General features: G+C 37.1%; 1 long non-coding RNA gene across 2 annotated transcripts; it reads right to left on the bottom strand.

Moving 5' to 3' along the window:
- Positions 1 to 11827: 11827 nt before the first annotated feature.
- On the bottom strand, positions 11828 to 15671 carry LOC308408971. Of its 2 annotated transcripts, XR_013973884.1 has the most exons (4): positions 14926 to 15671; positions 14400 to 14552; positions 13942 to 14029; positions 11828 to 13351 (listed from the first exon to the last, which is right to left on the bottom strand). It is a non-coding gene; the product is annotated as an uncharacterized lncRNA (long non-coding RNA). The 2 variants fall into 2 exon arrangements; XR_013973885.1 differs by having other exon boundaries at positions 14400 to 15671.
- Positions 15672 to 16085: the final 414 nt, after the last annotated feature.

Genomic DNA, 16085 nt, shown 5'->3' on the forward strand with positions numbered 1-16085 from the left:
TTGGCAGCAGAACATATTTCTTTAGCATGAATCCAGCGGGTTAGATCTACATAAGAAAGTCGGAGATACATTATAACAGGTGAGACAATCCTCTTTTTTGCGTGGGACTATTTTTGATTATAGGGCTTGTTTTATATAGCATGTGAAGTTCTTTAACTCTGAACCGATTTGCACTAGACTCCCATAGAGTATTTTACGGTGTTTCGAGGTGATAATAAAATAAATTACTCATTTTTTTCCACCAGAATGTCTTTGGGAATGAGATTGCGCGCCAGAATAGAAGGAAAACAAACTAAATATAAGGCACTAAGGCTCATTAAATGGCTGCAGAAGAAACACCTGCTAAAAAAGAAGCTTAGATGTCCTGTTTGTCACCATAAGATGAAAATGATTTCCGTGGTGAAGAAAGACCAATATATGTGGTATGTATAATGCATGATAATGTAGTGCATGTAGTAAATATAACAAAATATTTCGGTTATCAATGCAAGAGGGAGCATTAACCTCTTTTCATTATTATTTTCTTCATACTTAATTTTGTGATTATCTTTTCAATTAATGCTCTTGTTTAAGGGTCCATTTCTTTACTTAACTCATTGATATGTTCTCAGGTGCTGCAAAAGAGCAAGTCATAGGAGAGTTTCCAGAACAATTAGAACTGGCTCCCTCTTTGAGAAATCAAAAACATCTCTTTTCAGTTGGATGAAGTTCATTTACAGGTATATGTAGATGTAGACATTAATAGCAATGCACCTTTCATAATTGAACACCAATACGAGACTTGTGAAATAAAATTAGGGCCTCAGTAAGTAATAATTGCCTCAATTTCTATCACAGATTTTCACAAGGGCTCAGGCTCAGACAAGTAGATATGATCGATGATGAAGTGGCTGGCAGCTCTAGAACACTAAGTAGCATGGCAAGACACATTCGACATGTTTGTATACGTGCAATTAAAAGACACAGAATAAACAATGGACACCGTCTTGGTGGTGACAGAGAATTTGTGGTTATAGATGAAAGCTGTCTCCGTCATCAGCGAAAGGTTGGTAAACTCTCAGACAGGTTTGTTAGAATCAATGCAGATCTGACTGTGTCCTCTAAACATGGAAACCTTTACCATAAGTAAAAAAAATTAGTAGAAGCAACCATCTTTTTGAATGTTTCTTTGTAGATATTTAATTTTATTCTTTTTCATTTTAATTCTGTTTAATTTTATTCTTTTTGTTTTCAGTATGCACATGGACGCTTTGGAAATGCATGGAAAAGGAAGAAATGGGTATTTGGAATGATGGGAATTAAAGACAAAAGGCGAAGGCTCGTGTTAAAACTTGTTGAAAAACGATCAAGGCGCCACCTTGTTCCTCTGATCAGACAGCATGTTAAGTTGGGTAGTGCCATTATCAGTGATGAGTGGAGAGCCTAGAAAAATGTTTTGACAAACATAGGGTACAGACATTACACTGTAAATCACAGCAGGTGGTTTGTAGATCCTCAATCTGGCAGTCATACACAGCATATCGAAAGGGCTTGGATGACCATCAAAGGACATGTCCGTAGACTAAGAGGAAATCGCACTGAGAAGTTGCTGGAGGAACACCTGATGGTTCTTGAGTGGTCATCTTGGCTTGGTTCGCGACACCCTGATGGACCACTGGGACGCTTATTTAAGGACATACAAAAAATATTTCCAGTTTGAACCAGTCTGGCATGAACTTTTTTTGGAGTGGGTGACTGTTTGGTGTTTTAAAAAACACATTTAATGTTACATGTGTTACTCTTACAATACATTGCCATTTTTGACAGTAGTTAAATGTTATTTCAAGCACTGATTGTAATTTAGGTCTAAGTGTTATAAATGGTGACATTATACATTTAAGACTCACTTTTGGCAATTATAAATGTTTATTAGTGATTAATAAATGTTGACATGTTTTAAACTTTACCACAAAGCTATCTTTTGTCATTTATAAATGTTTAGTAGTCATTAATAAATGGTGTTATGCTTTACACTTTACAATAAGGCTCCCATTTGGCATTTATAAATGTTTATTAGTCCTTAATAAATGTTGACATGTTTTAAACTTTACCACAAAGCTATCTTTTGTCATTTATAAATGTTTAGTAGTCATTAATAAATGGTGTTATGCTTTACACTTTACAATAAGGCTCCCATTTGGCATTTATAAATATTTATTATTCATTAATAAATGGTTTTATGCTTTACACTTTACAACAAAGCTCCGATTGATAGTTGTGGATATTTATAATGCATTTCTGAAGTACAATTTTATATGATAAAAAATATGTTTACAAATGCTGATTGTGCTTACAGGATAGTAACTTAGTCTGAAATGTTTAATATAGCAACTCTAGATGAAATATATAGGTGAACACATTTGGCTCACTATTTGGCAAGAAACCGGTCAGTTTTTTTCCTCTTTCTCACCCTTAACTAATGCATAATAAACCATTAATAATGGTTTATAAAGCATTTACAAATTAATTAATAATATAGCTATAAACTATTTATTAGCATCTATAAGGGGAGCCTTATTGTAAAGTGGTACCGAAAAATTTATTATACACTATAAATAAATTATAAATTCTTCACTCTGCACCTTTACACAAGCACATGGATAAAAATCACTGTAACTTAGTAGCTTATAGACATTATTCTATCAATAAGACTGGATGAGAAGTTGAGCTGCTAACTACTCAAAGTCACAACACTAGAACCTGTCACAAACGCTCACGGTGTTAGCTTGCCTTTCTTTACCCGGGGTGAGTACTTTTACGCTTTATCTCCTTTTTTCCCTTGATGTAGGCTTGTACACGACCATATCCATGCCAAGTCATCAAGACCTCTGTTGCTAAGATAGCTATTCTTGAATTCAACTCCATAAGAGTCTCTTTAGAGTGTACATGACAAATGAAGTACAAAAAATCAAAAAGCCTAGACGCTAAAGAGAGATTAAAAAAAGTTGTATCAGGGATTCAGATGCAGTTCAGTGTGGACAGATGGCACATAGACTGCTAAGGTTGAGGACTCCATCTCCAAAGGGCCACTCACAGTAAAAATGTAAGTACTCGTTCTACTTGTAAAGCACTCTGGATGAAAGCATCCACCCAGTCATGTGTTAAGATATAATGCAGCACACCCATTAGGTTCCTGAGCAAATCTCTGATGTTAACCCTTCCCTCTAACTTCAGAAATAGTTTTGATATTTCCTGCTGCAATTTCATTCCTTCTCACCTTTCCTTATCATACCACCCATTTTTTTCATCCCTCTCCCTTTATGTCACCTTTAAGGCAAGCAGTGCCATAGATGAGAGTGGGTTGGCTTCAGAGGAAGCCAATTTACTTGGAACATAAAAGAGTAGCACTTTTCTTTTCATTTGAAAGATGCCGCTGTTGCATTCTACAATAGACTGGAAGGCTGTCAAAACTGTCCTTTGAAACCAATAAGAAGACATTTCTCAGTAGCAGACATCTTTAATGGGAAAAAAAGGAAAAATTCAGGCTAAATATATGTCATTTCAGGGTATGGATTTAATGCAGCAATTTTTTTTTCTGAACAGATGGAAAAGCATTCACCCAGAACCAAACAAAACTATCTGAGGAGATTCTTTTGGCTTGGTAGTAGAGTTTCTGCTATAATTGAAGCCACTGAGGATCTTTAAAGGGGGTCACAGCGTGATAAATCCTCACCAGTGAAGACAAGTGCAGGGGTTCACAATTGAAGCTGACATGTAGCTTTCCTTAAATATACCTTTCAGAAGCAGAATCAGAGAGTATTTGTTTATGGTGGTCGTGTGAGGATACAAAAATAGATAAACAAAATTGAAAACAGACACAAAAATGTTGTTTTCAAAAGGATGTTTTTTCCCCCCATGCGCTCTGTTGTTTTTTTTGTGAGGACGATTGTGAGTCATTGTGCTATTTCCTAAGCTCTTGGTTGTGTGTCCAGCGGGCAACATCGGTGTGTGCTGGGAATAGAGAGCTGCAGGTTACATATGGCAGCTATCACAGGAAGCAGGACCCCTAGCGACTCCACCTGGAACATTACATGCAGCTTCCTCCTCACTGACCTTTAACTGCACTCAGCATCCCGCGCTCTCTTGCCATCAGGCACTCTGTGTAACTTTACCCCCCCCCCCCCCTTAGCTTTGGTTTTCTCTTGCTTAAACAAAAATAATTTTATAAGAACTAGTAAGTTTAAAAGAGAAATGCTATTCTGTCTTGCTCATTCATGCATCCCTCCATCCATCCATTGCACTTATTCAGCTGAGGGTTGCAGAGGGGCCTGTCATAGGGCAGGGGGGGTTCGGTGAATATTAAATTTACCTTATGTGAATTTCACCTGTCATCACTTGAAGTGTTTATTAGCCTGTTGACATAGTTTTTTTTTTTTTTAACTTGATTAGACTTTAAGGGTGAAATGCCAAAACTCTATATAGGTTTCAAAAAATAATTGTACTGAATACAGCATGGAAAGCTTTTGAAGCTCCAGTGGGATATATGTGGAGTCTGATAACAGCTTGCATGATTAATAATGAGAAAAACATATATATCTTGGCATATGATGTTAGAAAAAAGTGGATTCTCTGACCTCTGTACCCGATCTCTCATCTCTGAATGATGCAAGTGGCTTGAGGCTCCATTATAAGGTCTTAACAAGCACATCCAAATACCCAACCTTACTATTGTCAGTTGAGTTGGATTGCAGGTAATGTTGACATAGAGTTTAAGAGAAAAGAAATATGACAAGTTTTTTAAAAAGACTATAACTACTTCTGCTGTATCCTTTGTTTTGGTTTAGACATGGACACAGAGAAGCTGCATTCAGCTTTTATGCTCCTTATATCTGGAACAAACTCCCAGAAAGCCTCAGATCAGCTGAAACACTCAGTTTATTTAAATCCAGGTTGAAGACTCACCTGTTCTCAGCTGTATTTGAATAAAACACCAAATCCACACTTTTAAGCTTCAATTTCAAAACTTACATTTTAACTACTGATTTTATCTACTGTTCTGATTTTATCTACTGTTTTTAATCAATTTTAAATCATGCTTTTTATTTGTTTTTGTTCTTTAATGTCTCTGTAAAGCACTTTGAATCACCTTGTTGTTGAATTGTGCTATATAAATAAACTTGCCTTGCCTTATTTACAAGACCAACCGTGTTGGTGAACTATTTTATTAAGTAGTTCTAGTTTTATATTTAACCTCCTAGGACCTGGAATCCACATATGTGGACTTCACATTTTGGGTTGTCTCGACCAAAATACTACATTTTGCTCTACAAGGGCCTGATATCCACTTACGAGGATGTTATACTGTCACTGTTCTATCGAAATTTAAAGTGAATGTCCCCATATGTGGATCTCATTTTTGTCACAAACAAACATCAGGTTAAAAAAAAATCAACAAAAAAAAAATCACGCAATTTTTTGGTTTTTACATTCGTCAGGTCCCAATCAGCCCAAAGACAAATTAAAAATGCATGCCATGAAAGAGTTCGGGTCTTAGGAGGTTAAAGTTTATTAATTATAATAAATATTGAAAAAATACACTAACTAGTTAAACAGTAACAGCAGGACTTCATTAAGGCAGTGATGAAAATGTGAAAGTACAAAGAGCATGCTTTTTGTCTTCCTTCGTCTACACGGGAGAAACATAAGGCTTGTTCAAACATTGTCATTGCATCTTTTTTGTTTTTGTGTATGGCTGGCACACACACACACACACACACACACACACACACACCCTTTTCCACTCTAGCCCTTTAGTGCTGAAGACCTACATTTCATTTACTGCATTGGGGAATTACACTGAGTGTCTTTAATGGCCCTCACTTCCTCTGGCTGCCCCCCCCCCATACTTTTTCTTGTCAAGCTTGTCTGCTTGTAATCACCCTCAAGTAAAAGCCAAAGATGCCCTTTGAAACCATCTTGACTATGTGCCCCTAGTATGGATTTCATCCTACTTTCAAAGCCAAAAGTTCAGTCACACTCGTAGTGTGTCTGAAAAAAACATTGTATTTTAAGTTGTCTATAGAATAAAAAAGTCATAAAATGTGATATTACTACCTTCTTGTCCTTCTATATTGTTCTCCTTGCTCAGACAAACTTGTCAGAATTTGTAATTTAATGCTGAATCGTGCAATAGATAGCAGCATGTTTTAGCTGACTGTAAAATAAAGGCAGGCAAAGTATCACCTTGCTGCTGTCCTAGAGCTAGTGTGTGTGCGTGTGTGTGTGTGTGTGTTGTGGCTTTGAGTATGAGGCCGAGAGCAGCCGTTAGTGTGTGCATGTTTCAGTTTTAATGCCATCATCATCTCCAAGGTCAGTGGACGGAGGCATTTGGGCCATGCGCCAGAGCAAGCTGTGACATGAGTAGGACAGAGCCATAAAGTACATTTGATGCCTTTTACCATAACTTTGCTACAGGCTCTTCAGCACTAAAGCTACAGGACTGGATAATAGCTCCTCTTGGGCCCATAATTCAAAATTTCATGTCCAACCCTTTGAGTACTGAATGAAAAATGTACTGCACTTTTTTCTAATTTAGGAGATGACTGATGGAAGGCTACAGCTTTACAACCATAGGGAAGCGATTTTAGTTGTGTACATGAATGAGTACTTCATTTAAACTCTGCTTGAGGTACTTTCCAAATAACTGCTAGATCCAGTTTTTCTGTGTGTCAGAAATCAAGCATCAAGTATAATGTAATGATGGTTGCTGTAATCATGTCATTTTAATTTCCATCTTGTTTGCCTATGACACATGTATACAGTGCAATCAACCATAGTCATAAGAACCATTTACGTTGTTATATTTCAATCCTTTTCTTGTCTAAACCAGTTAGAATTTGTTGTTACCACTGGCATGCTTTGTGTTCATGCTGCCTTTTAAAAAATGAAAGAGGTGCTAAGATGATGTCATATAGTCTGACTTTAAACTCGTTCATTGGACAGTGGTGCGTCATTCTGCGTCATTAGGGCCACGCAGACCCAAATCAAATTCTAGTGACTCACAGCAACTCATGCAGCACTTTATTGTGTTTGTTTATTTTCTCCAGAAACAGCTCATGAAAAAATAATGTGGGAAAGAGCAAGGACTGCAACTGGACCAAATATAATATGTCATAAATAATGACAAACAGGACAAAAAAAGGCATACTGTGGCTGAATAGTTACTGTTCGCTTGATGTGTTCGACTCGGTTTTTTAAGATGGCGCTTGACATTTTGTAGAAAGCCTCATATTAGACTACACGCCGTTGGAGCAGTATGGGGCGTCTGTATCCAGTAAGGGTCCTAAGGCTAGACCCCCTATGCTAAGCGAGCCTACCGCAGACATGAGCGAGACAGATAAATATGAAGGCATGCCGGCTCATCGCCCGGATCAACAAGGTCAGTGTCAGGTGTTGAGGAACCAGGGCACCCTGACGAGAAGGGTGGAACAAGAAGGCATCGGTGGGCAAGAGACGAAAACAGGGCGTTGTTGGAATGCTACTACGCAAGTAACCCTGGCGGAAGGGGCTACATGAATAGGATGAGGGACCTATGGATTCCTCGATACCCAACATCCACAATGACGGCGAAACAACTAGTAGCTCAGTGTTCCAACATTCTTGAAACCTGGACCCCCCCGTAGCCGGTTACCAAGATTACGTGAAGTACCCTCAGAAGATGATGCAGCACTACGGACGATACCTACAGCCACGATTACCGACACTAACAAGCTGATCTGCAATACGCAGCAGTGATCAGTGAGATGCTTGGCTACAAGTTGAACAGCCACAAGGGGCAGTACCCTCCATGGAGAAGGAGGCTAGAGGCTAAATACAGACAGACAGACAGACTATGCTGAGGTGTGCTGACCATTTTCTGAGTGTTGCAAATGAACGGAAAATCAAAGACAAGCTAACCACGAAAATGGGTTCGTCAGAAGGGAAGGAAAGGAGGTGGAGAGGGGAAGAAACTGAAAAAGGAAGAGGCCATTATCAGAGATAGACATGTAGCTACATACTGAAAGGTAAGTCTCAGACACCAGTTTAGACAAAAACATTGCTAAAATATAATATTCTTATGTTCAATCTCAGTAAATGTTTTCTGTGACACTTGAATGTAAACACAATTTAAACATTTCAGAAAAGAATAGCAACAAAGAATTAGAAGGCATGCATTTTAATTAAATAACAAAGCAATACTTTAGTGTCCAACAGTCAAAGGAAAAAATACAAATTATTGCATAACATGGCTGAAGGACAAAAAGTCTTATAATCAACTAATTTGTATATAAGTCATTATATCATAACATGATGGTTTATATTATTGGCTAAACTTTTCCTGAGCAGTTTCATTTCATAATAAATAACTAAACCAGAAATATCAATGTGACTCTTTTTGTCCAGCCCAGCTTGTTTAGCATGCAGTTCATTCAATATAGACTTAACCAGCCCCTCATATCAAGCATAGCAAGCCTGATCTCTCCGAGATTACATCAGTCCACTTTTATCTTTGCAAACTCAGTAATGTCCTTCATGCCTCTGACCGTCAAAATGAGAGGACCAACCTCTCTCCGACCGGGAGGATTTGATTTTTATGCTAGACATGGATCAAGGCGATTATGTCTGTAATATAAAAGGGATAATATGAAAAAATATTGTTTCATGTTATTGCTCATACTATATTTCAATCATGATATGGTTTAAGGGAAGTCTTTTATAGAGGGGGGCTAACAGCAGATTAATAAAGTATTCTGATTCCTCTGCCACGCAGGCTGTCATTGTCAATGCGGAAATAAATCATGTCATGAAAACACATTTCATTCATCTTAAATAGTCCTTATATTTGCATAGAATATTCCTTGAATGTGACTATTGGTGACTGTTGTATAATTTCATTGAGCTGTAAAGTGCCTGATGTCTTTGTTTGTTTGCAGTCTTCCCTGTTTCCCTGCACCTCCTCCCAGCCTCCCAATCAACCTACACACTTGTTTTCCTTGTACTCACCACAAGATCATCTGTCTCCTTGCTTATAATAATAATCTCTTAAGCTTTTGCTTAATTTTTGAATCCTTGTGCATTTTATCTGTTCGATTAACTGTCCTGACACGCTATTCAAAGGTTTGCCAGTCTGCCTTGCTCTCCTCTACTCCAACCTCCTTCTCCAGCTCTTTCGCTCAGCCACAACTCACCCAGCCTGCCACGTACATTTCCTGTCCTGTTCCACTCCGCCACCTGCCTGCTTGCCACTCAATCAAAAGCCTCTCTCCCTCTCCAGCCTACCACTCCTCACATTCTTCCACCCTTAGCGTCACTCAACCCTATGCCTTTGTCAGAGTCAACCCTAATTGCTCCCATTCCCTCATTAGAGTCTAACAATAGACTGTCATTACCTGTCGCCAGTCTGAGTCTATGCTTTTCTTTTAACCTCCACCAGCTAATGACAGCATGACCAGTTTATGTAAAGCAACTCAGGACAAGCTCTTACGTGTTTTTTGTTTGTTTGTTTGTTTTTTGAAGAGTTTCTATTGGTTTACCTATGCACTTATCACTTTCAGTCATTAGGAAGTGATAAACATTGGTCTCAACCTGAACATGGAACCCAGAGGTGGAGCACAAAAAACACAAAACAAAACAAAAAAACAGAACTAACCGTAAGATTAAATTATATTCACTTTACATGGTTCTGTTTGTTGGGCTTTTGTCTTTACTAGATTTTAGCAAGGGCTTGGTGGTTATCAAAAAATATCAACGAAAGACTTTAAAAACATAAAAAGCAAACAAATGAACTTTTTTTAAAGTTCATTTGTTTTAAAAAACTGAAGAAATGAAATACATGTATATAAAAACGAGATGCTAAGGACAGCTAGATTTAGAAGATCGATGATAACCTTTCATTTCAACCTTTAATATAAAAACACATCAATATATACACATTCACATATGTACACATATGCATGTACACATGTATGTACACGCAGTACACACATGTGCTTTAAGAAAATAAAGAAAAATCTCAATGACATGAAATAATTACTTAATCATCAAGTCTGAGATGGAGCAGGAAAAGTATGTACATTCTTATTAGTCCCTACCCCACGCTCAACACTACTGATTTACCATATTCCTCATTAACCCCACGTCCCTGTATAAACTACCCCCACATGGATGTCATAGATATACAATAATTCAGATATAAATTAACATAATTCATATTCTTCAGCAGGTTTCTTTTTTTTTGACTAACATGATGTTAGTTTGATTTGTTTGGTTTTTTGTTTTTTTAAAATCTAAATTTAAGATTTTGGACCGTTAGTCAAGTATTTGCAGTGGGAATATTTTTCAGAGATAATCTAGAAAAAACAGTGAATGAGACATTTTCTGCACTTGGCCAAACTAGAAACTTGACAAAGTTGTATGAATGGCACAATACTAAAAAATAATACAAATATTTAGTCATGCACTCATTCATCTATTTTGATAACATTACTTTCAAAAAACCAAAAAAAAAGAAAAAACCTAAAGATGCTTGATATGTTTCTGAAATCATTACTGGCTGAAATTACATGGTGGCAGTGACTGAGGAACACTCATGTGTATTACAACTCTTTTTAGTAAATTTCCTCAAGCAAAATTATTACTGTGTAAGGTTTTAACTACTGTATACTGTCAAATCTGAAGAAAAAAAGTTAAACTGTCAGTTTTATTTACTTTTTCTCGGTTTGACAGTGCCTCTATTCACAAGGGAATGTCCTCCAGGCTATACGAGTGCATTTGCTTGTGTTCTTTATGAAAATGCCACTGAGCAGGTCCTGGAGCTCTCTGAACAACAATATCACTGTTGTCAAAAACAGCAAGAGAAATATCTGCTAAGTTTACTGTATGGCATTACTAGTGAGGTTCTCACTTTCAGTGGTGAGATATTTTTACTCTTGTGTTTGCAGTTACTCAAATAATCTGGTATTTGTGATTGTCTTATCACTAAACACTGGAAGTTTAATGCCTCGTGATCCAACTGTCACACACATGCTTTTTAAAAATGTATTTACTTTTTATAAAAAACAAAATGCCCACTGATGCACTACAGTCCTCCAACAAAACCTGAACCTTGTTTTTGGTATGTAATGGTTTACTTTAGGTCAGAGGATAACAGCTTTCTTTCTCCCTCAGATAATATTGAATCTGTAGAGGCCACTTGTATTGTCAGTCTATTGCTATCAGTGCACCCAGCGATCACTCTGTGTCCCAGCACTCTTTCACCTTAGGTAGATGAAGAATGATGAGCTGTTAACCTTTACTCTGTTGGAAATGAAAGGGCTGATATATATCAGTGAGCACCACAATTCTCCAGCCTCACACATTCACTCAGAATGGTTTGACGGATGGACAGATAGGCTAGTGCACTCCATGCTGATTGTTTCGACATGAACAACAGTGGATGTACGCACAAAAAAAAAAAAAAAAGAAAGAAGAAGAAGGTCTTGCTGCTCAGGAGTCCAGAATAAGGGGAAAAATAGACTCAGGAATAACAGGAAATTACGTTACTGTATATTATTGATATTTTTATTAGTCCATATTCATCCCGATGACAAATCAAATTTGAGCAGTTGCTCACCGTCGTGTAAAAATACTCTTTCATAATCAGTTATGAGGATTTGTGAACAGGCATTTAGCTGAAGTTGGTGATGAGGCAGGTTTGAGAGGCATGAATGTAAAGCCAGGGCCTTCAGCAGATCTATCCCGTTTAAATCATTGCCGGTTTGCAGATCACACTGACATCCATCAGACACGTCTGAGTACACTGAAAAAAATATGTTGTTGGATTTACTTAATTCAATGGTGGACATTTGTTGCACACAGATGTTTTGCTTTGGCAGCAACTTAAACAATTGAGTTAAATTAACACAATTTATTCATGTTCAATAAACCTGTGCAATTTGTGTTGATAAAATGTGACTTAAACATGTTTTGATGAAGTAATTTGAGCTCTTGGAATATTTTAATCCTTCACAATTTTTTCACTTTATCCCAACACCATTCAATAACTTTTACCCAATACTACTTGGTCACTTAAATACTACATGTTATCTTCAAATTACATTTTGCTATTATATTCTAGTATCAAATACACAATTTTCAAATGGAGGCCTTATAACAGATTGTATTGTTCTCTTCCAAGATGGTTGCTGGCATCCACCAGTAACCTTTAAAAACAAAATGTCTAATTTCACTGCATTGACAGTAGGTAAAGAATTAAACTGACATTACTCCTCCACTGAATCTATATAAATCAACAGTTAAATAATGTCAGTTCTTCCGTGTTCTCTGGAATCAATCACAGCAAAGAAATTAGACTGTTTCTTTTGAAAAATGTTACAGGACAATACAAAACATTCTATTTAAGGCCTCTGACGTCAAGATTCAGTTAAACAACAATTATAACTAAACAATTTGAGGAAATGTTAGTTTCCATTAACATTAAATTAGGTTACTGAATTGGCAAACACCTTCCTATTAACATTACCCATTTTACCCCAATAACTAAAGAAATTAGCACTTGCAGGTCAAAAACTTTATTCAAGAGACGCAAAAATAACATTGATACAGTGACTGTCAAAAATTACAGCACTGATCATACTGTGACATCTTGGTTCAAAACAGCATACTTAGAAATATTCAACGTTCTTTACTTCAACTGAATGAAACTGAAAATACCATTTCACACGACCCATATGGGATATTTAGACTGTATAACTGTTCACGCTACATCTCTTCACTAGTAAAAGAAAGAAAAAATACAAACAGAAATTGAAAAATGCTGCCAAACAGACAAACAGAGAACTTGTACAGAGCAAAAGGAAAAACAAACAACAACAACAAAAACAGCTTGTCCTCATGGCAGTTGCAGAGTATATAAAAATGAACCCTGCGATCTGCTCCTGGAATTGAGCTTCAAAAATGCAGCAGAACAAGTGTGAGATTTAAATGTCCTCTCACCTAGAGCTGATCACCTTGCATGCATAACAGTGAGCTTTCCTTGCAGGAGCAGTTTTGTCTTAGTTGTGAGCTTTTCTTGAGAGCTGAGTTGCATCCAACTCCATTACCACCCATTGAATCACCTCAAAAGTGTAGCAGAGCTGTGATGGGTAACTCATATTGAAGGAATAAAAAAGGTCCAAACAGCATGGCTACTGCAAAGGTCACGTTATCCAGATCTTGAAGAACTACTATACCCTCGATGATGATGCCAACATCAGAAAAGTCATTGCCTGGCGCATCTCTGGAGACAGATGTTCATTGTGGTTTTCTCAATCTGTGCAGTGGCCTCAGTCAAGTCCTGGTTAAACACAAAACATTTTTTTAAGATTCCCTTTTAAACTCATCTCTTTTGAATCTACCAGTTCTAATGTTAGAGTAATTTAAACCATAGTAAATAGCTATAGCCAAAGAGTTGCCTGCCATGCTGCCATTCATGGTCTAACAGAGTTTCTAAGAGAGAGTGAAAAACATAATAATTTCAAATGCTTTACATTAGTTTTTGTTAGAAAGACACCGGCCCATCAGAAATCCAGGTTATGTCACTCAGAAGATGTTAGAATTTAGACTTTCAGCCCCACAATTTGGTTAGCTGTTGGTCAGTTGGTCTTTTTTTTTTTTTTCCAAACAAAAGCTAATGTAAATATTGGGGGGATTTTTCTTTGTTCACTAGAATGACAAATTTAAAGTTTTTTCACACTGATGTGACCCCTAATACAGGGGTAGGGGTGGGGCCTCAAGGGCCGGCGGCCGAGTTCACTACTAGGCCTCATGTGAACTTCAAATTATTAAAGAGGACTACTGGTCCTAACCAGTCCAATGAGGATCAAGTGGATAACTAAATGCATTTTTAAATGTTGCAAAGCCACAATCTACTCATAAAACACTCACCATGAACTCCTGCACCAAGATGTTGCAATTGTCTTTCACACAGATGCGGAGCACTTTGATGAGACTCCCTTTGAGCATTAATGTCATCCTAAAGTATTATAACAAAGAAAACAGAGATTTGTGAACTTTTCAGTAGCACAGAAGAAAATGATCCCAGACAAAAACTTGACTTTTTAAACCAGTCAACATGCAACACCAGCATCTACAAAGCAATATCAAAAATTCCTGTTTGACATCAACTTTATGGATATATAGTTTCCAGAACATATATTTTTAAAAAAAGATAATTTTTTCTCAGTGGGCCAGTAAATGCATGACAAAAAAGAATGGCATCCTTTCAGTGGAATCAGTACTCACAGGTAATAGTTGACTGTTTCAATGGATGCAGCATAAAAATCTTTTACTGACCTAATGCAATACATATACACTTTGTAGTTAAAGAATTTTAAAGTTCTTACTGTCATCATGGCAGCTACATCCTTTAGCTTTGTGCACTGTTCCCCCGATCACTTTGCAAACACTTTCAGCAGACTGTCAGAGAGAAACTCAGCTCCGTCAGAAACCTTGACTGTAAAGGCATGGTTGGGATGCACTGGAATGCTGCATTTTATCTGAAATAACATTTTGAAATTTTGAAATAACAGCAGGCACTGTGCTTGGTTAATCAGTAATGTTTTGTTGAATAAAAACTGTGTTTCCAGATCTTATGGGATTAAAAAAATCCAAAGATGTTTGTTTCTGATTTGCAACCCAAGAACCCACAAGTTACAACCTCATTTTAGTTCAAGTGTGCATTAATGTGAGTCCAGTAATCACCTTTCTGACAATACATACAGGTATAAGTTAAACCTATGGCAGATTTTGGATTTCTCAGTTGTTTTAATAGGGTGGTCTATTTGTGTATGCATGCACCTAATAATTATACAAAACCTATTATAATTAAGTTACAGAAACCTTAAGCGAAAATAGAATATACTTTCTTACCATAACACCTTGAACCCACAATCCATCAGCTGACTCCTGGTGAAATGCAGAATAGATGTGGTCTCTCAATGTGCAGCAAAAAAAACAAAAAGAAAAGGACAGCAGGTGAGGGCAGGAGGGGTAGGGATGTAAGCTAGCATAATGCCGCTAATGATATTAGCTAAAGCTGTTCAATGTCCAAAATCTCACTAACACCACGGTGCAGTAAATACACAATGTAACTGAAGAGTCAGTTGGCAAATCTATTCACACAGAAAACCAAATTATGTTATGAGTGCCTCATAATTAGGTTTAATGTGATATTACGGCTCTTGTGCCAAAGACAAATTCAAATGAAAAAGCGCCAATTCTTTGACAACAGATAAAACAGCAAATAAGCTAATGGCTCTTTTTTAGCATGTTACATGGCGACACTCTAGACGTTTAACTACATTTGGCTGAAATATGGTAAATATTAATTCAAAAAATCAAGACATACCAAAAACGTAGAGTTGGCTGCTCGACTTGACTGAGATGGATGCCTTTTTTGAACCACGATCCAAAGCCCGCGAGATGAAATCACGCGTGGTTTCACGAGATTTAACGTTGCTATCTTATTGACTTACTTCACCTGAACATGATATGAACAATTTAATACACCCTTTCTGCATATCATGTAGTTTTTACACTATATAGTTACATTTATCTTTAAAACATGAGGTAATTGTGTTAAATACATGCAAGATGCTTACATAAATCCAAGAGATGGCCAGTCCCTTTTTTTCAGTGTAGGTAAAACTGAAAAGACGAGCTTGCTTTTCCCTCATTACCACCAGTGACTCCCTCATTACACAAAAATTGGATTCAAAACTATGCCCTTTGTATGAAACTACACTTAGTGTGAGCAGACTTCTAATAAGGAAAGCATTGCTTAGCAACTCGATGAAATAGGTAATAAAGGTTAAAAATATAAATTGTGCTGCTTTCAGCCTTAGTATAAAGCAACTGCCTGTGTAGAAATTTGTGTGACAAATGAAACATGCCACGATAAGTTGCACCGTTTTCCTGTTGCTTTTGTCTTTCAGATGTCAGGCCTCCACCTATGTGCCAATTAACTTTGAACTGGCCAGTGTCTGTTGGCTGATCTGGGCACAGTAGCCGATGAATAAATATTGCCTGAC

The sequence above is a fragment of the Rhamphochromis sp. 'chilingali' genome (assembly GCF_963969265.1).
Source record: "Rhamphochromis sp. 'chilingali' genome assembly, chromosome: 13".
Classification (NCBI taxonomy): Eukaryota; Metazoa; Chordata; class Actinopteri; order Cichliformes; family Cichlidae; genus Rhamphochromis; species Rhamphochromis sp. 'chilingali'.